Consider the following 21,198-nt stretch of genomic DNA (forward strand, 5'->3'; position numbering starts at 1 on the left):
ACAGACGCGCAATTGTGAATAAGACCAAAATTTCATGTTCTGAAAATGGACCTAAAAATTTTAACAACTAAGATCTCCTTTCACTTCATGTGATGCCTTTACTATACTCATGTTCTAATGTAAAGCACAGCGTGCGTTGTGTTTTTGTTCTTTACAACCACACCCCAGATTTTTCAACAGCCGTTTACTTGTGACCCTATGTAACCCCTAATAGCCGTTCGTAAAAAGTATCATCATTACCTCATCATATCATCATTACTGTAAGCTCTGTGACACCCGTGGTGTTAAATTTTCATGACGTGATAAAGTTGTAAATTCTCCCATTTTAAAAATTTAAACATTTATTTTTTGTCACAGCTCGTTCCAAAGATCTGCCGAGCTGGTTTTCATGATTTTCGCGACTAGGTATCAATAGGAGATTAGTCCGCCCTAGATGAGCTCGCTCTGTTGACGTTAACTCACATGCAGGAGCCCGCAAAGCGCCCCATAGGGGTTTGGCCGCGTAGAGGCCGGGGGGCATAAACCCCTTTATTTTTAAGTACTGAGTTATATCATTAGCTTTTTCTTTCAATTCATTTACGTGGCCCTACAATTGCATTTTTTATGTTTTGTTTATCTCTGCATCTTTAAGAATCAAATCAAGAATAGGCACTTTTTTTTTATTGTTTTTACGAGATTTTCAAAGAATCTTCGTCGAGTTAGTATTTCATTTCGAGCTTTCAGACAATTTTGGATCCTGACGAGCATTGCGAGTGCAACAGATCAGTAACATTTCACATACAGTGTAATTTTATGAGCGGGAAACAAGGAGAGTGACTTCATTATAATAGCTCTCTACCCTCCCCAATTTTCTCCTGCTCCGCTAATTAAAAATGAGTCGTTTCGTGAAGAAATGTTGACTTTGCAGGATCTCCTGTCAAGCTTTGTACTTCTCTTTGCGATCTCTGACGCGACTGAAATTAGAAGAATCGTAAAATTCAAAGCACATATTGGATGATGTCAATCTCCGTGTTCTTAAAACGCTGAATGTCTGCAATACTTTGAGACGTATAAATAAAATTGTTCACATGTCTTAATGTCGCCGACCGCGGTGTTCGGTAAATTCACCTATTTTATAAGCTTGAATATTTGGACCCTCCTACACGTTTGGAAGTTTCCCAATCTGAGTTTAGAAAGCATGTCCACGGTACAAAATGTGTTGAGAGAAAGATGTGTTGTTTTGAAATATATCCATTTTTTTTTTTAAAAAAAAAAATAAAATATGATTTCTCGCGAAAAACACGTACTTAGAGTTTCCCGTGATTTAGACGAGTCCGCTATTTTAGTCGGATTAAACATAGCGTAAGAAATGACTATCGTTTGGTGGACATTCTCACTTTTCTAGCAGATCTGAATGCTTCCGTTTTATTGTGTTTAAGTGTAAATATCGAAATTAAACTCTAGATCATATAAATATAATTGTGAAATAATAACGTTAATTTCCATCCTCAAACTTTTTTGCATATTTGAATTTTCAACTTTGATTTGAGATCCCTGTTTTAAGAGCAAATCTAGAGACCAAGATTTAAGAAACCCAATAATGTCAAATCTCCTCCTTTAGATCGATTTCATAATATTTAAGATTTTTTAATAGCTCCTCTCTATGTTTAACTCTGAAGAAGAAAATAATGCCCGTCATTGGTTACGTAGCTCCATCTCCTGCTCCCTCGTAGTTATTCAAAATGGGGGCCAGAAAACTTTATTATTTTACAGTTCTCATATGATTTCCCTTGGGTGTGATGTATCGTCAGAAAAAAAAGATGAATGAAGACTTGCTTTTCAGTCGAAGTTTTCATTCATTATTAATCCTAATCGTTATCCGAAAGTACTGAAGGTAGATTCTAAACCCTGGAACTCAGGGACTTAAGAAAAATCGAGAAAAACCGATTTTTGTATGCATTATTCTCTGAACACCCCTGTATCAAGTTCTAGAATCAGCTTTACGGAGACTCAAGATGATAATTACTTATGAGACGGCAAAGCAGAGAATGCAGTAATCAATACAGATATTGCAGGAATCAGCAATCGCCGGCAAAAAAACACAAACTTAGGAATTCAGAGTGAAGAAATGAAATAAAAAGTACCGTTGATTTTACATGTAATTCAAGCAATAATATCTTTCTTCTTGAATGGACTAAGTAGCACACTTACTTGCGTGTTCGTATAGTAAGAACAGTGACCTTAGTTAAGTTTGGTTCTGATAGGCCACTACACCAACTGCCTAGCAAAGCAGAAAGTATCGCCAAGATTTGAAGGCGCTCCAACCGGGTCTCCCCGAAGTTCTTTGCCAATGAAACCTTCACTGTGTCGATGAAAATTATTGTTTAACGAGTCAACAAGCATGTCGCTTGCCAATTGCCGGCGATTTCTAACTGTCAGCGACACATGCAGATTTAAAAAGCTCTAAAAATTTGTGAACCCGGTTTTAATTATGTCTTTTTTTCCCGAGAGATAATAAGAGAAACGTAGCAACGATCATTCAGTTTTATAATCCCGACTTACCTATTCTATCCATGACTCGCGTCGTCCATTTAGGCTCCTCCTGAAATAATGCTATTTTTGCACAGTTTCTTTTCCGTCTCGTAATTGATTATGATTTACGATTGAATAATGAAGCAATAAATAAAATTAAATCCATCCGATTGTTAACTAAAAAAAAAATGATCAAAAAAATTACTCTTGACTGAAATTATAGGTATATTTTACATCTAATTTACACGCTTCAACCACATATTTTCCATCATGTCGGCCTCCATATTATGTCCATATCATGTCGGCCGGCTATATTTCCATTTTGTCGGCCTCCTATGGTGTAGTGGTTGTAGCGCTAGCTCTACGATCGGGAAGTCCCGGGTTTGATTCCCGGCCAGGCGACCCGAGTTTTATGGTCTCAAACAATGGTTGCCTGGGACTGGTTGCAGGGACGGAGGGGGGACGGGACTAAAAGCGCAAGGATTAGCCCTTGTGGGCTATTTGAAGTAGTATTAAAAAAAAAAAAAAAAAAAAAAAAAATTTTCCTCATTCGTCCATTGTAATGAATCTATAATTTTTTTTTCAAAGCGTATCTTAGATTCCACTAGAATATCAAAGGTGGGTGCCTGGGTGGTTCATAAGGCCTGAGGAGGTGAAAATTTAAAGTGAAGTCACGTTTTATAGAGCGCGGCTCAGTGCTGCGCTCTAGAGGAAACGTGGCGAAGAGCCTGAGGGCCGTTAGTAGTCGTTCCTGAAAAAGTCCTTTCCTTGGGATCAAGGGGGGATCAAGAAAGGTTATCGGAGATCCTTTAAGAAGGACTCCTCAAGGAAAGGAGCCACTTAAAGAACGACCAATGAACACGGCCCTCGAGGTGAATTCTTTCAGGGGGGCCTCGTAGGTTCCGCTGCAGGAGCGACTTGCATCTCTCGGCCGCGGCGTACAACGACGACCGACGCCGTCAGTTCCGGTAAAAGTGCCTCCACACGGTCCGTCTGACGGTCGGGCGGACGGCCTGCCAGACGGCCCATCGGGCATTCCGTCGGACGGCATTCCATCGATCTAACTTTACTTTCAGCCTGAGTTTTTCAACTATAGAGCGCCATCTGTGTCAAAACATTTCGTCCTAGGGGTTAAGGAGGAGTTACCACGCGGGTAGGAAATTGTGGGTAGATCCGGGACGCTATAGTACCCCTTTTTTCAATGTATCAGAAGGCGGCGCTGCAAGGTAAATGATATCATCTACACAGCGCCGCCGAAAAGGAAACCTGCGATGTATGATACACCGCATGGGCGGACTGGCTCAATTTGTTTATTTTTTTGGAAGGGGGCATCAAAAGAGAATTGGGGGCCAATCATATCAAAGGAGGGGAGAGCATGTTCAGCAGAGGCTGTGGAGGGCCCAGCGAACGAATTATTTTTTCGCATCGCAAAAATCATCCCCTTCCCCCTCGTAATTTTTCTAGTCTCATTAGGGACGGACTGGCCAAAAATTTTCAGAGGCGGGCCTCGCCAAAAAAAAACATTTGAGGTCCACAGAGCCTCTTCATAGAAGGGCCCCTAGGGGTGAGAGTTTCTAGTGGGCCTCCCAGATTTTGCCAGAAGGGGCCCCTGTAAGGCACATGAAACCAAAGTTTATGACATGATCACCCCTAAGCCCCCTAAATCAGTCCGCTCTCCCTCCCCGCTTGATGGGAGGGCCCTAAATGTTAGAAGTGTTCAATTGGGCCCCAAATTTTCCCAAAAAGGGGCCCCTGTGAGGCACATTGGCGAACGAACAATAGGGGGGGGCCCCCTGTGAGGCACATTGGCGAACGAACAATAGGGGGGGCCCCCTGTGAGGCACATTGGCGAACGAACAGTAGGGGGGGGCCTGTGAGGCACATTGGCGAACGAACAATAGGGGGGGCCCCCTGTGAAGCACATTGGCGAACGAACAATAGGGGGGGCCCCCTGTGAGGCACATTGGCGAACGAACAATAGGGGGGGCCCCCTGTGAGGCACATTGGCGAACGAACAATAGGGGGTGATCGGCTCCCAGCCAGTCCGCCCCCTTTACTCACAGGGCCCCTCTTCAAGCCCCTAGGAATATACAATTCCCGGTGAAAAACCATTATCAGCTGTGACATGGATGGCGCTCCATAGTTGAAGATCCCACAATAGGATGAAAGTGAAGTTAGGTCGGTAGAATGCTATCCTACCGAATGTCTGAAGGACCGTCCGGCGAGCCGTCAGCCCGACTGTTGGACGTCGGACCGTTGGACGCACGAGTAGGAGCCATACGCAGACCCGACCCGACCGCTGGCCGGACTTCCGCTGGATGGTGGCCGCCCCATCAACCCTTTTAGGGTGATTGCTGCTGCATTTTGGGTTTTATCTGAGCATGGTCACCCGCCACGGAAAAAAGGAGTTCAGGTCTGCGACACGAGAGGAACGGTGAAAAGGCGTTGCTTCACCATTCCTGTGTCTCGTGACTGCCGTTCAGGGCTGTTTCCGGCCCTGACATGGCATTTACGAGACACAGGGAAGGTTAAGTAACGTCGTTTTACCTACGCCTTGTGTCTCAGACGCAAACTCCTTTTTTTCCGTGGCAGGTAGGTGGGGTTCGTTTTTATTTCTTTTTTTTGTTTTTCTTTTGTTTTTTCAGGAAGGTAAGTATTACAGGTAAGTATTTTTTTTCTTATTTTCTATTTTCAGGTAAGTTTCAGGTAGGTAAGTATTTCAGGTAAGTAGTTTTTCTTTTCTTTTATGTTCTTCTTGATGTTGTGTAGTTAGTGTAGTTAAAGTAGTTAGTGTAGTAGAAGCAAACTTCATTTTTCTTCCTTTTTCTTTTCTTTTCTTCTTTTTTTCTTTTCTTTTCTTCTTCCCCCTTTTTTCTCTTCTCCTTTCTCTTCTCTTTTCTTTTTCTTCTTTTTTCTTTTCTTTTTCTTCTTTTTTCTTTTCCTTTTCCTCTTTTTTCTTTTCTTTTTCTTCTTTTTTCTTTTATTTTCTTTTCCTTCTTTTTTCTTTTCTTTTTCTTCTTTTTCTTTTCTTTTTCTCCTTTTTCTTCTTTTTTTCTCATTTTTCTTTTCTTTTCTCTTTTTTTCTCTTTTCTTTCCTTTTTCTCTTTTTTTCTTTTATTTCCTTTTTATTATTTTTCTTCTTTTCCCCCACCTTTTCCCATTTTCTCCATCACTGTTTTGTCTCCTTCACTCGTTTTTTTCCCTCTCACTTTTTTGTCGTTTTAATTTAGCGGCAAGCAGTAATCTTGCCTCAGAATTTTCGAACGGAGACAAGAATAAGACGAATCATCCTTCCATTGAGTATTCATTTGCTTTTAAAGTTGTGTCGTTGTCATCCATAATCCTTACGTTTTATTGAAGATAATAGCTGTCTAATTTGTTGAGCCTCATTTGAGTAGGTGAAAGAAGCCACCAAGATGGAGAGTAAGTTTTATTGCGACTGTAATTAAAACTGGAATGTGTCTGTTAGGCTGCAGGTTATGAGTTGCGTTGAGTCCAAATTGATTTTTATAATTTACCAAATGACGATTTGGAGAGAGATTTAAATGTTTTAAGATTAAAACTGTATACTGAAATCAGGAGACCGAATTGGGCTTTTTTCTCCATCCAAACACGTGTTCATCAGTGTGTCAATGTACCTATGAGTTTAAGTTGAAATAAATCCCGAATTCTTTCTCTAGTGAGAAAATGAAGATTGATTGATTGAGATAATGAGAAAAATGAAGATTTCCGGGAGAAAAACTCAGCCCTCTTATCACGGGAGCTCCCGTGACATTGAATTTTTATTACTAATTGCTTTAACGCGCATTCGTTTGTATTTAGGTTTATGAGCAGAGATGAAAGTTCTTCGCAAATTTATGAGATGAGTGAAAAGTTCCTCGTTTTATGAGATGGGTGAAAAGTTCTTTGCAAAGTTATGAGATGGGTGAAAAGTTCTTCGCAAATATATGAGATGAGTTAAATGTTTTTTTTAAAAGCAGCTTTCTTTGCAAATGATTGTAACATAAGAAGTATCCGCCGTCTCAGCATGAATATGAACTACGATGCACTCTGTAAATTATCATGAACATGCAAATGTATCGGTTGAGTTGAAAGTGATTTTTACGCAATTTTATTTTCGTTATGAGAGGAGTTTGAGTGTGTACAACGAAACTGTATTCTGACGAAATTTGCGATCCTCTGTCAGAGCAAGTCCAAATTTAAATCACAGGTTGAATAAAATGGATACTTCTTATATTTTTTTCTTAGATGAGAGGAATTTAAGGAGAATGTAAGTTCAAACACTAGAAACTTAGTGGCTGAGTCAGACGCTACTTACAGGAAAAATTGGTATTATCAGCGTTTATATTACCTTATAATTAGAGGCGAAAGTAATAGTCAAATATTTATTGATGGGAGAAATATAAGAAAAGTATGGGTTATGGTAGAAACTGAATATTCAGGATAGAATTTCACGCTTTTCCGAGATCACATTTATTTCAGCTTGCAGATTTTTATGCATTTAGCCAAAAGCTTTTTTCAAATTAATGAGTCGAGTTAAAACCTCCTTGCAGTTTTATGAGTCGAGTCGGAGGCTTTAGTTGAGTTGTGCAGATTTATGAGTCGAGTCGAAAGCTTTATGTAAGTTGTGCACATTTATGAGTCGAGTCGAAAGCTTTATGTAAGTTGTGCACATTCATGTGTAGAGTCGACAGCTTTAGTTAATTTGTACAGATTTATGAGTTGAGTCGAAAGCCTTAGTTGAGTTGTGCAGATTTATGAGTTGAGTCGAAAGCTTTAGTTAAGATATACTTCGTAATGAGAGAATTTGAGAACAATGATGATCCTTTAGACAGAGAATGTTTCTTTTATTGTGACGGAATGGTCTGCAATTTCATTGACCTTAAAAACGCGCTTCTATCCCCGCATTCAGATTTATGAGCTGAGATCGAATTAATTTTTACTATATTTTTTATCTCCTCGAGAAATCTGAGGGGATTGTAGATTCAAAGACCAAAATTGTAAATGTCAGCGACTGAATTGTTTGCTATATTATCTATCAAAACACACCCGTATTTAGATTTTTAAGCCGATTTGAACGTAACGGTTTGGTTTTTATGTTTCTGTTAAATCAGGAAAATTGGAGAGGAAAAAATGTCCATATGGTAGAAATTGGTTGAAAATAAGGGCTGCATACGCAGTTCCCATGGAACAGTGCAAATTTAATATAAATGAAATATCCTTTTGTATCTCTGTTCAATGGTAACTATTTTTACAATTTGAGTCCCAATTACTGTTCACATCCCCCCCTCCCTTCAATTACATATTGCGGGGAGGCATTGTTAGTTGCTGAACCCATTACCTACCCACTTAACAATTAAAGTGTAAGAAATCCATTCAGATTTGGTTTAGGAACCCTTTCACAGCGGTATAACCTCCAACCAAAATTTAATCAAATGTTGATGCTCTATAACCTCCTCCGGACGCTAAACGTCCAGGTTTAATAGAAATAATATTGTTCGGACAGCATAGCATGTGCGATCAGACTATTGAACCTATGACAAATATTTTCTCGAATTACGATCAGACTTTACGATAAGGAACATGGTTAAGCTCTATTTTTGTTTGCTTTGAATTGAGCACGGAACTAAGAATAACCACTGAGTTACCATTTATATATTTCTGATATGAATCCAGTCGACTCCTTAAAACTATCAATCATTATCTCTCAACCATTTTTATTTTATTTTATTGTTATTCATTATCGTATGCATTTTGAACACTATGTAACATGGGCAGAATTTAAATCAGCGTAGACGAACGAATCTGTGTCTTCAACCAATATTAATTATTATTTTACATCTTTTTATGGCCAAGTTTTTCAGTTTCTCAGTGATAGTGTTGTGAGTGCTTTCAGCCTGGCGTCGGGCAATTGGATAACCTTCTGCTGGTACGTATCTAAAAATTTTACTTTTTCCTTTTCTTCCCTCTTAAATTTGACCTAATCTTAATCTGCCTCGAATGAATTAACTGTCACAGCTAAAAGGAACTCTTTGTTGGACTGACTGCATTTTGCAATAAGGAACTACAATTTCTGGACCATACATAGAAGAACCTATCTCTAAAGGGAAAAATGGCACTTACGTCGTTTTAAATGAGGCAGAAATTGTAGTTCCTGGTGGCACAATGTAGTCCTCCTATCGTTATAGCAACGAGTGAGGTGTATCAGTATTAGAAATTGGAAGTGATGTCATGGTTTGATTCATATCGGGTCAAAATTGCGTCTCACGCGAATTCAAAATACAATTTTCTGATTTAGATCTTCGTCTTTTGAGAAACACAACTGGTGCTGCGATTAGTGCTCGCGCTGCGTCGCACAGTGGATCAAGTCAATTAGAGAGGTCGGACATGAAAATTTTGACTAAAACTGCAAATTTTGATGTTTATTTCGACACATTTTAAAATTCAAGAGGTGCTTTAAGAAGACAATTGCACGAGGAAACCACTTGATTCACTTTAGAACCTCAAAATTTTGTATAAAAGGAGTTATAAGCGTTTAAAGTTTACAAATTTTGTCCGACCTCTCCTATTGACTCGATCCATTGTGCGTCGTGACGCAGCGTTGAGCGTTTCGCGGGTTATACCCCCAAATCACAGCTACTTACTAGTTCTGTTACGAAAACATCTTGCGTCTAACTTTTCACTAAATGCGCCGTAATATATAGGCAAAAAGTCAATTTGGCCCCTAAAAAATCTTCAATGGCGCCTAAAAATCGGGCTTGATGCGCCACATGGCTCCTAAAACTCAAAGGTGAGTTTCGAACACTGTGTGTGAATATTTTTCCTTCAAATTTTCAGATGCTGCATATTGAAAAGAATAGGAGAAAAGGCCACAAATCTCCCTAAAAATTCGTATTTAATCAAAGGCATTATCTGAAGGCGCATACAGCGTTCTTCCTGAACGCACGAGTGTTGTGCGAGGCTGCGCTGTGGCTGTAGCGCGGGTGGCGTCGAGCGTAGAGCCGGCGCCGCGCCGGCAGATTCCTGAAGTCTCGACGGCGAGCCACGACTCAGTTGCCGACTGAAGCCCAACTTGGCTGAAAGTGCGCGCGTTTTACTCGGTGCGCGAATCGCGACTTTTCCACGCGCTACGAGGTTTTCGAGGCGACCACCCCGCGTGATTTTTCCGTTGCTCTTGAAACCCATCGCCCACCCTTGGTTAGGCCGTTTCCTCTGCATCATACAATATTCTCGAATTTTTCATCACCGGCATATATTTAAAAAATCAAATTTTGCTTCGAAAAATTCTTCGACTCCCTGAAATGAAAGCTCGGAATTATTTCAAGCGCTTTTTACGAAAGTTTCGGTGACGTGGGAAAATTTTCACACGACGAGGTCAAGCTTAAAAATAACCGATATACCCGGAAAGGAAAAAGAATTGTCAGTCTTGAAAAGTAGCTGTCATGCCAGGATTGTAATTAAAATGCGCACCTGTTTTTGAATTTAAGGTAAGTGTAAGAGTCAAACTCTTCTGACTAAATGTAATGTGAAATCGGTTCACATTGGCTAGTTGAAACTGACGCAAAATTCAATCTCTCATTGAATTTGTATGCAACTTTACTTAAAATGAGGAATTGAAAATCACCTTTGAGCATAAATTGAGATTTTGTCGTTAATTAATGAAATTAGGGGCCCCACATGGTGTATGGTACAAGAATGGTCCATGCAGTGATGAACATTTTTGGTGTAGGAAGATCGAGCAGAAAAAAATAATCGTAAATGTGAATAAATTAAAAAAAAAAAATTAAAAAACCAGATAAAGGAAACGACTATGATAGTACAATTTCATCGCAGAGAATCCTATTTTGGAAGCAATGAAAGATATTTTTACAAAAAGAGTGAATGTGATGAAACTAATCATGCAACCTAACTTACAGTTCTAATTGCTCAAAAAAATCGGTGCGGATGAAATTCTTTCAGTTGAAGTGTGGCACTCCAGGCCTCACATATTTTAAACCAATGTTTTTGCCGTGGCCGAAGCTTAATTTAGGATTGGCCTCATAGATCCACGACACGAATAAATTAGTATCATTTACGCAGGATAAAATTAAAAATGATATTTAAAAAAAAAAAAAAAAAAAAAAAAAAAAAAAAAAAACGGCTATTTCAATTTTTCCCCGTGCAATTTCGTTGACAAAACGTCATCCAAATCTTAAAAAAATTGAAAACAAATTTTAAACCCATTTCCTGGGACACCGCCTCCCCTCCAAAGAGAAAAGAGAAATCTTAATTCAAATTTTAGCTCGAGAAAGTATTAGTAATTTTGGTTTCTATATACTTTACCTCCTCCAATTTTGAAAACTCACTAGTAGAAAATTAGCATTTCATTAGCAGAAATTCCATCTCGGATTAAACGAAAATAGGGGAAAATTTGCATGTAATTCGAACAGCTAGCAAATTAAGCTCATTTCGTGGCTGCGTCAACAGACGAGCGGTGGTAGGACGTTTTGAAATGAGCACTGTTACATGATATCTCAATCATGTCTATCTATATAGGTTTCTCGTCTCACGTGAAAACTTGTATGTGCACGCTCGCTGTTTTAGCAGTGTGAATTTTAGTGCTATCAGCAGTACCACAACGAGTTCAGTTCTTACAGTTGAACATGCTGCTCCTCTTTTCGTTCTCTTATTAGAGAAACTTACAAGAATTGTTTCATCGAAACAAAACTTTTTACTGAAACAAATGTGGCTCCTACACATGATATGCAGTCACACATGATAAGGATGCTATTAAATTTGTATCCGTCAGGCACCACCTTTTATCAGGCAGCTACAAAATTGCCGCGAACTTTGAGCGAATTTGACCTGCAATGAAATCAGAAGTTTGATGTTTTGCTTATAATTTAATTTCCCTCACGGATAATAATGTCAAATGAAAAGTGATTTAAATACCGATTCCTGCCAAAATACAGGAATCTAAGAGAAGCTCAACAATTCACCCGAATTGCACTGAGTCGCAGTTCATGAGAAACTTTTAAAAAAACTGTGCGGATCAGGACAAAACTGTATAAACGCATCCGAGCTCAAATTGCGTGGCCGGTGAAATATATATCTATGTTAGATAATATATCATATATATTATATTTGTGTGAGGGTGCGTGTGTGTGATCAAATTAGATCTACAAAATAATTAATGCCCTTTAGCTAATATCAAGCACGAAGATCTTTCCGAACTTTCATTCTTGGCGGAGAAATAATCGCTTTACTTGTGTCGCAACAAAAAGTGTTTTTCATAATCCTTTTTGAACTTATTTTTCCTTTCACTCACTCGCTTGTGGAAAAATTTTCTTCTTTAAGTAAGGATATTTCGGCTGACTTAAGAGGAAGAGGGGACAAAGTATATCGATGAAGCACAGGGTTTACTGAGAGGAGAGACAAAACTTCTAAAGGTTTCAACAAATACAGTATAAAGGGTAAAAGCTGAAAAAATTCTCGCTAAAACTTAGAATTTAGGGGGTGAAACTGTCTCCTATTATCCCCAAACAGCACCCCTGAATTTAAAACCGAGGTTTGGATATCATTGCCTTGAAAAAAATGCTCTAAATCACTCTGTCGTTTATAATTTATCCAGGTGGTCACGCAAAGTCAGCCTCACAAGTAGGTAATGTCGATTTTCAACATCGTTAAAAAAATAAAAGCATTTTAATGACTGGAACTTAAAGAAGACCGGTGAATTGCTCACATATTAGAAAGAAACTTTACATACCCTTTTAACGGTCACAACTCGTCCAGAGTCCACTTTCCCGGCGCGAAAACTTAGCTCTTCCAACTTGCTTGCCGGTGCGGCGGCCTTTCTTTGTGCGCGGGGGGGCCGAGAAAAAGTTTGATTAGACTGGACCCGAACGTGTATAATTTGCCTTTGAGAGCCGAAGGCACGCTGTCGAGTTAAACGGTATAAATTCCAGCGCGGTACCTTTGAAGGCTCATTCGAACCCGGCGAATTTTATCGTGAAATCCGGCAACTCTGGACTAGAAGAAGCGAGCGCCACCGCAACTTTCCCGAACCAAAGCTCGCCCGAGCTCCGAGGGGCGATTGAAAGTTTTTAACGGCTCGGGATGGCGCGGATAAGACCGATTCACATGTGCAGCGTCGCGTTTTATTTTAAGGTGAGTCCTGTCCATTTGCTGATTGCTTTCACAATTCGTCGTGCCCCTCGCGGAAGGACGTAACTGCAATTCAATGTTGCCGAATCTCTCCTCGCAAATCGCGTTTTTACCGGAAAAATCTCGGGCGTTTCCATCCGAGAGTTCCACTGATTTTTCTTCAGATCTCATGCGAAAATCGGAACAAATTTGGACGGAAATCGCATCGGTGTATTCTCGTGAAACATTGAATTGTCTTGGTCAATTCGGCAACTATGGAATGAAGTTACGTTCCTTCGTCTGAGGAACGACGAATTAAGATCCCGCCCTGTACGGGATTTATTTTTCTCGAGTACAAATGGGAGACATTTTCCTTGTAACTCGGAAACTTCCGAGCCCTTATTGAAGTTGCTAATCTTCTCCCATTGTCTGTTTTGGGCTGTCTGCAAAAATTACGTAACCATCCAATATTGAGGGAAATCAATGGTGTTGAGAACCATACTTGGGTAGCAACGATCACCACACTCAAAAAAAAAAAAAAAAAAAAACAATTTCTTTTTTTATGTAATCAATTATAATATATTTGACCTCAATCGAACCGCGATACGGGTCACTTTGAAAAAAAATTCTACGGTCTCCGCAAACAACTTGTTTCATTGGTAGTATCGAGCAGTTGCTAGTAGTCAGAAAACGAGTCTAGCGCGCGTTCAATCAACAGTGTAGGCCAGGAAACATCCTACGAGCTCGAATAGTTGCGTGATTGAATTCGCCATATCCATCGCACCTTACGCCTAGAGGTCTTTTTCTCGAGGAGGGCTCTTATGATTTACTTTGTGATGATCCCGGAGGTTGGAGGTTTAAGGATCCCTTGAACAAAGCTTGATGACGAGGATAATTATTTAAAAACTTCGAGTGAAATTCATCGGTGTAACTCCAGAAATATATTCTAGAATACAATGATTGACACTGCAAAAAATGAAATAAATTGAAAACAAAAATTCAATGGGTTGGACAAAGTTCAATTTAGATACAGCTAAAAAAAACCTAAAATTTGGCAAATGTTTGCTGCACGAAAAAATTAAATTGCTGATTTAACAATTTTCTAGTTTAAGGAAGTGACTGCGATGTTTCAATGTAGCTTTTACAACAAAAAAATGCCACTTTAACCACCCCCGTGTGTAAATTAGCCTTCCGCTATTGTAAAATGTACATTTGAAACATTGCAGTCACTTTCTTCAACTACAAAATTGTTAAATCAACAATCCGTTTTTTACCGTGTGCTTTGTCGTGCGAAAGCAGCAACAAGACACAGCCGACCAATTACGCTCCGCCATTATTTAACCCATGTCATCTATGTCTGTCCGACAAGCGAGCAGTTTCAATAATGGGTCAGTAGTTGCAACTGAGAGGATCGCTCCATACTCCCAGTGTCTTTTTTATCTATCTCTTTGTCTATCAATTTCAAGAATCAGCCCGCAGAGCTGAAAGCGAGAGGCATTCCGACACGCACTGAAACGCACGAAGCAACTTTTCAGAAATTTCACCCGTCACCGTGCAAAAGCATCTCAAGAGCGATAGATACTCTGCAGTGCTGAGGGAAAACGCCGTATGAACCTTCAGACGTTGCCAAATTCGCTTTGATAAAACGCGAATTTCCTGGTAAATTTATGAATATTTTCCTCCCAATTTTTCGTATAATTTAGTTCGCAATTTTACCCAAAGATTCTGAAAATTTAAAAGAAAAATATCCTCAACTTTCCCAACAAATAAACATTTTATCGAAGGAAATTTGGCAACTCCTGAATGCTCATACGGCGTCCTTCCTTTAGCACGGCAGTGTTGAAACGGAGCACAGTGGACCGAGTCAGTGGTAGAAGTCGGACATGAAATTGTTGACAAAAATTGTAAAATGTTACGATTATCCCATCACAATTTTAATGGGTGCTTTCGGTTGAAAATTTTACAAGGAAACCAATGGAACCACTTTTAAAACCCCAAAGTTTTGAATGAACGGAGTTATAAGCGTTTAATGTTTCCAAACTTTGTCCGACCTCTCCTATTGACTCGATCCACTGTGCGGAGGATGGTGGAGAGGGGCGGGGTGAGGGGGGGAGCTCACGAGCTTGAATTAATGCATATTCCTGAATATCGGGGCCGAGAGCTTAAATAAATTGCTCTTAAGTTGAAGGAGGCACACCGAGGAGCGACGGCTGTCTCTGGGGGTGCCACGCGAGGGGAGAGGGGTGGGTGGGGAGGGGATGATGGGGGGGGGGGGATAAAAACTGAAATGGCAAATTCAAAGCGACAGCGAAAACTCGCGGGACGATGCGAATAAATTCCGACCATAAAGCTAATTCAATTGCTCCGTTTCGCAAAGCCCTCGAGTTAAGATCTGAATGAAATTGAACCTGTTAACATCCCGGGAAGCTTTATTGGCCGATAATCGCGGCGATCCTCGGATTCGCGAGTCCTTGACCGGCCGGATCCTTTGATACGCGCGGCCGGGAGGGAGCCGTTCGACGGCGGGGGTGGTTCCGACGCAACGAGGGCGGTGTGCGTCACATCGCGCGGAGTCGAGTGCCACGCTGCACTGGCCTCGATGAACGGAGCATTCGATGTTCGTGAGGGTCGGGTTCACCAAAGGAAAGGCCGAAACATTGCAGGAAGTATAATGGAGGAAACGCGGACCATGGATAGAGAAAAAAAAGAGAAGGAAGAAAAAAGAGAAAGCCTCGCGGTTACATTGAAAAAAAAAAAAAAAAGATTGGTAGAATTTACCATTCCTTCACGCTGTGTTTCACACAGCGTCAATTTGGGTCAATTCTGCCAGGAGAAAGGTAAGCGTTACTATGTGGACCGCGTTAAACAGAAAGGAACCAAGCCACATCAGCTATTGCCAAATTTAACCGGGCAATTTAATTTTTTACACGAAATCGGTTGTGCAGATTTTCATGCAAAGGACCCTACAACAAAACGGCAAATCGGCCTAGACACGGAATCGTACGATTCCGTGTCTAGGCCGATTTGGCCGTTTTGTTGTAGGGTCCTTTCAGAGAATTTTCTCCGTAGTGCGAAGCGAATTCCTTAAAATTTTCAAAAAAATCCGCACAAAAGTTTCCTCGTAAAAAATTAAATTACCCAGTTAAATTTGGCAATACCTGATGTGGCTTGGTTCCTTTCTGTTAGACGCGGTCCACATAATGGTACGGGTAATCATTCCTCTGGCAGAATCGACTTTGAATTCACGCTATGTGAAATACAGCGTGGAGGAATGGTAAATTCTACCAATCTTTTTTTTTCAGTGTACACGAACCGAATAATGGGTCAGTTGCGCTGCAGTGTCAGAATCGTGTTTAAATTTTAGTGCCAAACACAGCGGAGCGGCGTGCTGTCAGCGCGAAGCGCGCACTGGCCCCTACAAACCTAACTGGATACTTCACGCATCGCGTAATGCTTGAAGTATCTCCATAGGTTTGTAGGCGCCAGTGCGCTCTGAGCGCTGCAGCGTGCCACGGCGCCTCAAGCAACTATTTCACCACGGAGGTGTTGCATAGTAGCATACGAAATTGAAGGCGCTCCAACATATTAAGAAAGACAGGCATCCTTTAAGAGTATGGAGCTTTCCTCGCAAAATAAATCAAGATACCACACCACAAAAAGAGAGCGGTAGTCCAAAAAATCATTAAATCCTAGCATCCATATTGAATAACGTTTAGCATAATTTGTGAATTTCATTTGCGAAAAAGGTGCTTCGATTTAGGCAGAAACATTCTTGGGCATGCCGTTGAGAAGATTTTATTTTGAATCAAGAATAAAATAGCTGAATGAAAGCTGGTTTCTGCTTGATGTTCGTGACTTTTCTTTTTATAGAAGCATCTTTTCTCATTTAAACAAGCATTATTTTATTTATTGATTCATTAGGAAATCTTCTCGGCGGTGAATATGAGCATATTTTTGCTTCATCAAGTCCTTTTCGCTCCAATGAAGTCCAAAAATTATGCAAAACTTTATTGAATACAGATACTAGGACTTGGTAACTTTTTGACTCCGCTCTCTTTTTGTCGCCGTCACTCGATTTAATTTGCGAGGAAACCTCGTACTTTTGAAAGATGTCATCAATCATGATACGTTAGGGTGCCTACAATCTCGTATGATACCTACTGTTCACCACCTCCGTGGTGAAATAGTAACTTGAAGCTCCGCGTAACTCCGCGCCGCGCCGTCGCGAATTTATCGCACACAGAAAAAATCTAAGAGCCTTTAGCTGAGGCAAATCAAAAGATTAAAAACGGGCTCGGACAGACAAAAATCGTTAACGAAATATCCTATAACCCGTTAAGCAGAGAGGAACAAAGCCACATCAGCTATTTCCAAATTTAATTGGACAATTCAATTTTTTACATGAAAATGGTTGTGCGCAAATTTTAGTGAGTTTTTTGCATAGTGTGAAGCAAATTCCTTAAAATTTTCAAAGGATTATCCGGACGGACGTCCAATTGTAAAAACTTTAATTGCCCAGTTACAAACACAGTAATCATTTTCTTCTTAAATTATTCTGTTGCAGGATTGCCAGCTTGCCCGCTACGAGCTACTAATAGGTATGTAATCAGACTTAATTATCTTTCAAGAAAACCCCATCTTGTTATACCTGAACGGAAAACCTTTTGATTTGCTAAGGCTCCTAGATTTTTCCTGTGTACGATAACTTCGCGACGGCGCGGCGCGCTACTATTTTGCCACGGTTGTTGTACAGTACAGTATCATACGAGATTGAAGGCACCCCAAAGTTTCATGATTGGTGTGGTATCTTTCGAAAGCACGAAGTTCCCTCGCAAATTAAATCGAGTGAGGATGACAAAGAGAGGGCGGTAGTCGAAAAACTTACTGAGTCCGAGTATCTGTTTTCAATAACGTTTAGCATGCTTTTTGAACTTCATTAGAGGGAAAAGTGACTTAATATGCGTAATGAATTAACTGAAAACCTCCTTTTGATTGTATTTCACGTAAAACACGATTCGCGCAAAGAAAATTGCTGAAATTAACTCCTAGTTACTAGATATCTGGACGGAGTTAAACAGAAAGGAATCAAGCCACATCGGATCGAACCGAGAAAAAGAGGCTTAAAGTTAAGCTCCTGCATAAGACTCAATGTAAAAGTTAAACTTTAAGTTCAATCTCTGCAAAATTTGCTCCAACAAAAACTTTGAATTTTTGGCAATAGATAGTAGAGCAGTGGTTGAGTGCAAAACCACTCATAACTCAATTTTTTCCAAAATGTGGTCGGTTCCTTTCTGCTTAACTCAGTCCATTTAATGTTTCTTGACGTGTGAATTCAAACCTCCCGCTCATGAAAACACAATGGTCGGCGTACGTCAGATCGCTAACTTTAAACGTTACCGTGGCAGTTTCTGCAATACAAAAATATGGCAATCTCAATCTTGACGTTATGCTTAGCTGTAGCAAATTGTTTACATTGAAAGGGTGGAAAATGAACAATGTTTGATTCAGAAGCCTGCCACAATCGTTGTAGTGCGCGATTTGACTCACGTCTAGAGTATTGTGTTTCTTGTGACCGGCAAGTCAAAATTCCAGGAATCAATGTACAATCAGAACGTTAATATTTTAGTTAGGAATTGATTTCAGTAATTTTTGATGCAAAACGCGTGTTTTACGTAAAATTCTGGTTAAGAAACAAGTATCAGAATGCTTAAATTTGTACCTTATTTTGGGGTCCATTATAATTTTTATCCGAAACCTCACCAACAAAAACACTCAGGAGTCTGGGAAATTCTAGCATTTTTATGTTCAAAATTGCTGAAAAGTCAGGTACTATTTAAATCCAGAAAAGTCGTCAACCTACGAACAGAGATTATAACAATAGGTCATGATTCAACTCATTTTTGCCTAGCATGCATTATTTGGCGACGCCGACGGATACGAAAGATGGTAAATAATAATTATGAATTCAACTTATTTTAAAAAGCTACACGAGGGTTTTAAGGAAATTTTTCGGAAATGCTTTCGATTGAAATTAAGTGGAGAATATCGACGCGACTTTTCGGTTAATTCTTTTTTATTCTCTTCTTTTAAACCGTAATAAATTTCACAAGGTCCGAGTAAATGAAATGTTGAAGCTGAGATCTGTATTCTATCTAAAATTGTGGTAAAAACGGCGCAGAATAACTCGTAGTCCTAGTTTTGCGGCGATTTTAGTGTTGCACCCTCGAGGGTCAGGAGCGCGATCGAGTCATCTTCGCAATTGACGCGCCTTCAATTTAGCTGGACGCAATATGCCTACACCCATGGTCGAATAGTTATCTCATTGCGCCTGCCGTGAACGAATTGAAATGATTATGGCTGCACGCCAATAGAGGCGTATTTTTCGCCGTTTGCAACGATGCACATCTCTGCTGATGTTTCATTTTAATTCAAATTCAATTTTCTTTTAAAAGAATCACGCAGTTTTCACACAATTTGTACAACAATAACGCGGAAAATTTGCGATTTTTTCATCGATACGATAGCAAAAACCTATGATTTTCCTTCAATTTCGCGTGATACCACATACCCACTCCGGAGTTCAAATCGTTTCTCGCTTCATTTCTTCCTGTTGAAAATTAAGAAATTAAGAGAATTTCAGCTTAATATCGCGAGAAGTACGCGATGTATCCAGCGATTTCCTTCAATCCTTAACATTTACGCGGTTTTCATTTCTGAATCGCGGAAATGCGCGATTTTTCCATGGATTATGTAAAAAAATAAAAAAAAAAAAATAAGAAAACCTGATAATTTGAATAAATATTGCAGCAAATACGCGATGTTTCCAGCGGATTCGGAAATCATTAAAATTGCTCGTTATTCAATTCTACTCCGGACTTCAAGTACCTGCTGGCTTCATTTCTTCCTGTTGAAAATTAAGAAATTACGCGAGTATCAGCTCAATTTTGCGAGAGGGCGATACATGCAGCGGTTTCGCTAAATCTTTAACAATTTCGCGGTTTTCATCCCTGTATCGCAGGTAACGCGCGATTTTTCCAGGGGCTCTGTAAAAAAAAACTAGTAATTACCCGATAATTACCGTACACGGAAAAAATGAGATTAGGGCTGGGACCTAGAATTGCTTCACCTCATACCCCACAGGGGCAGGCCCTGCGCGGGTAGGGCCCAGCCCTGCCTGCACAGGGTCCAGCCCTTACCAAGTAGGGCTGAACCCTGAAGCAGGTAGGTCCAGGGCTCTATCCGCGCCCGCGCCGGGCGTGCCCCTATGGGGTATGAAAGTAAAACAATTTTACCTACCCGGTTAGGGCTGGGACCTTCCGCGCAGGTACCAGCCCTAAACTCGTTTTTTCCGTGTAATATCACGGAAAATACGCGATTTTTATATCGACACAAGCATGATTATCATGAACGGCCGTAATTTGAGGAACAGAGCTATTCAACGAACGACATTGAACACGGTTCTAATAGTGCCTTTATATTCACTGGGGGAAAAAACACATTGGATCTAGAGTCCAGACTCTTGAATACATTGACAAGAAAAAGGACTCTTGATTCAATCAGATTCAAGCTTAAATCAAAAGAATTACGCTCGAATTAAGAGGCTTGATTCTTGATTTAAGCTTAAATCTGACTGAATCAAGATATTTTTTCTTGTCGATGTTTTTAAGAGTCTGGACATCTAGATCCAATGTGTTTTTTTCCAGTGTGTTTCCGGTCGAGCCTCCGAGACTTTCGGTTTCGTAAAAGCGCGGCCGAACCAGAAACGAAGTTCGCGATCGTAACATACGCAGTCACAATTAGTCACTTCAAGCTGCCATTCCTTCCAGTTCGTTACTCCGTCTATCGCCCTCCTTTTTTCGCCTCAGCGGGCGATTCAGCCCTCCTTTTGTTCCTGCCCTCCTGACCAGGAAATCAAGCTCGCCGCGGCTGCTTTGGATAAATCTTAAGCCGCGACTTCTCGCTTCTCTCAGGTCCGTCTCGGCTCGGTATCCGATCGTGCTCAACCGGAGTTTCCGAAATGCCCTGCGAAACAGTTTTCTTCTTTTTTTTCACTCGAAGTCAATCGCATTTACTGTCAAACGCCGTAAGAACCTTTGCATGTTGCCAAGTAAAAATATTTATTTTTAGGGAAAGTCTTGAATATTTCACTGGGGAAAAAAACACATATGATCTAGAGTTCAGACCCTTAAAAAACATCGACAAGAAAAAATACTCTTGATTCAATCGGAACCAAGCCTCTTGATTTGAGGCGGATTTCCTTTTGATTTAAGCAAAAATCTGATTGAATCAAGAGTATTTTTTCTTGTCAATGTTTTTAAGAGTCTGGACTCTAGATCCTATGTGTTTTTTTTTTTTTTTGTTTTTTTTCGAGTGTTGCCCATGAACTTTGCAAAGTCCTACTTTCGATCGAAATGCTAATACAACGAGTCACTGAACCACGTGTCTTTTATTTGATGCTCCAAAAGTCCAGGTTATTACACTACTCGGCGATTTAATCCGTATTTTTTGCAGTCGAAATCATGGACAAGTCCGCTTTTCAAAAGTCCAGGAACTCGAAGGAATTTC

At 40.2% G+C, this 21,198-nt stretch overlaps 1 protein-coding gene across 5 annotated transcripts in view; it reads left to right on the forward strand.

Annotated features, from left to right (window-relative positions):
* Sol1 overlaps positions 1 to 21,198 on the forward strand; it is a 307,494-nt gene that overhangs the window by 28,429 nt on the left and 257,867 nt on the right. Inside the window, exons 1-3 of one of the 5 annotated variants that reach the window (XM_072299659.1) lie at positions 9,112 to 9,998; positions 12,122 to 12,657; positions 17,198 to 17,231. The gene's annotated coding sequence lies outside the window, so the exon portion shown is untranslated. Of the gene's footprint in view, positions 1 to 8,367; positions 8,441 to 9,111; positions 9,999 to 12,121; positions 12,658 to 17,197; positions 17,232 to 21,198 lie in introns of those variants that run through there. The other 4 variants (XM_072299660.1, XM_072299661.1, XM_072299658.1 and 1 more) reach the window with 4 other exon arrangements.

The sequence above is a fragment of the Bemisia tabaci genome, chromosome 4, assembly GCF_918797505.1.
Source record: "Bemisia tabaci chromosome 4, PGI_BMITA_v3".
NCBI classification, from domain to species: Eukaryota; Metazoa; Arthropoda; class Insecta; order Hemiptera; family Aleyrodidae; genus Bemisia; species Bemisia tabaci.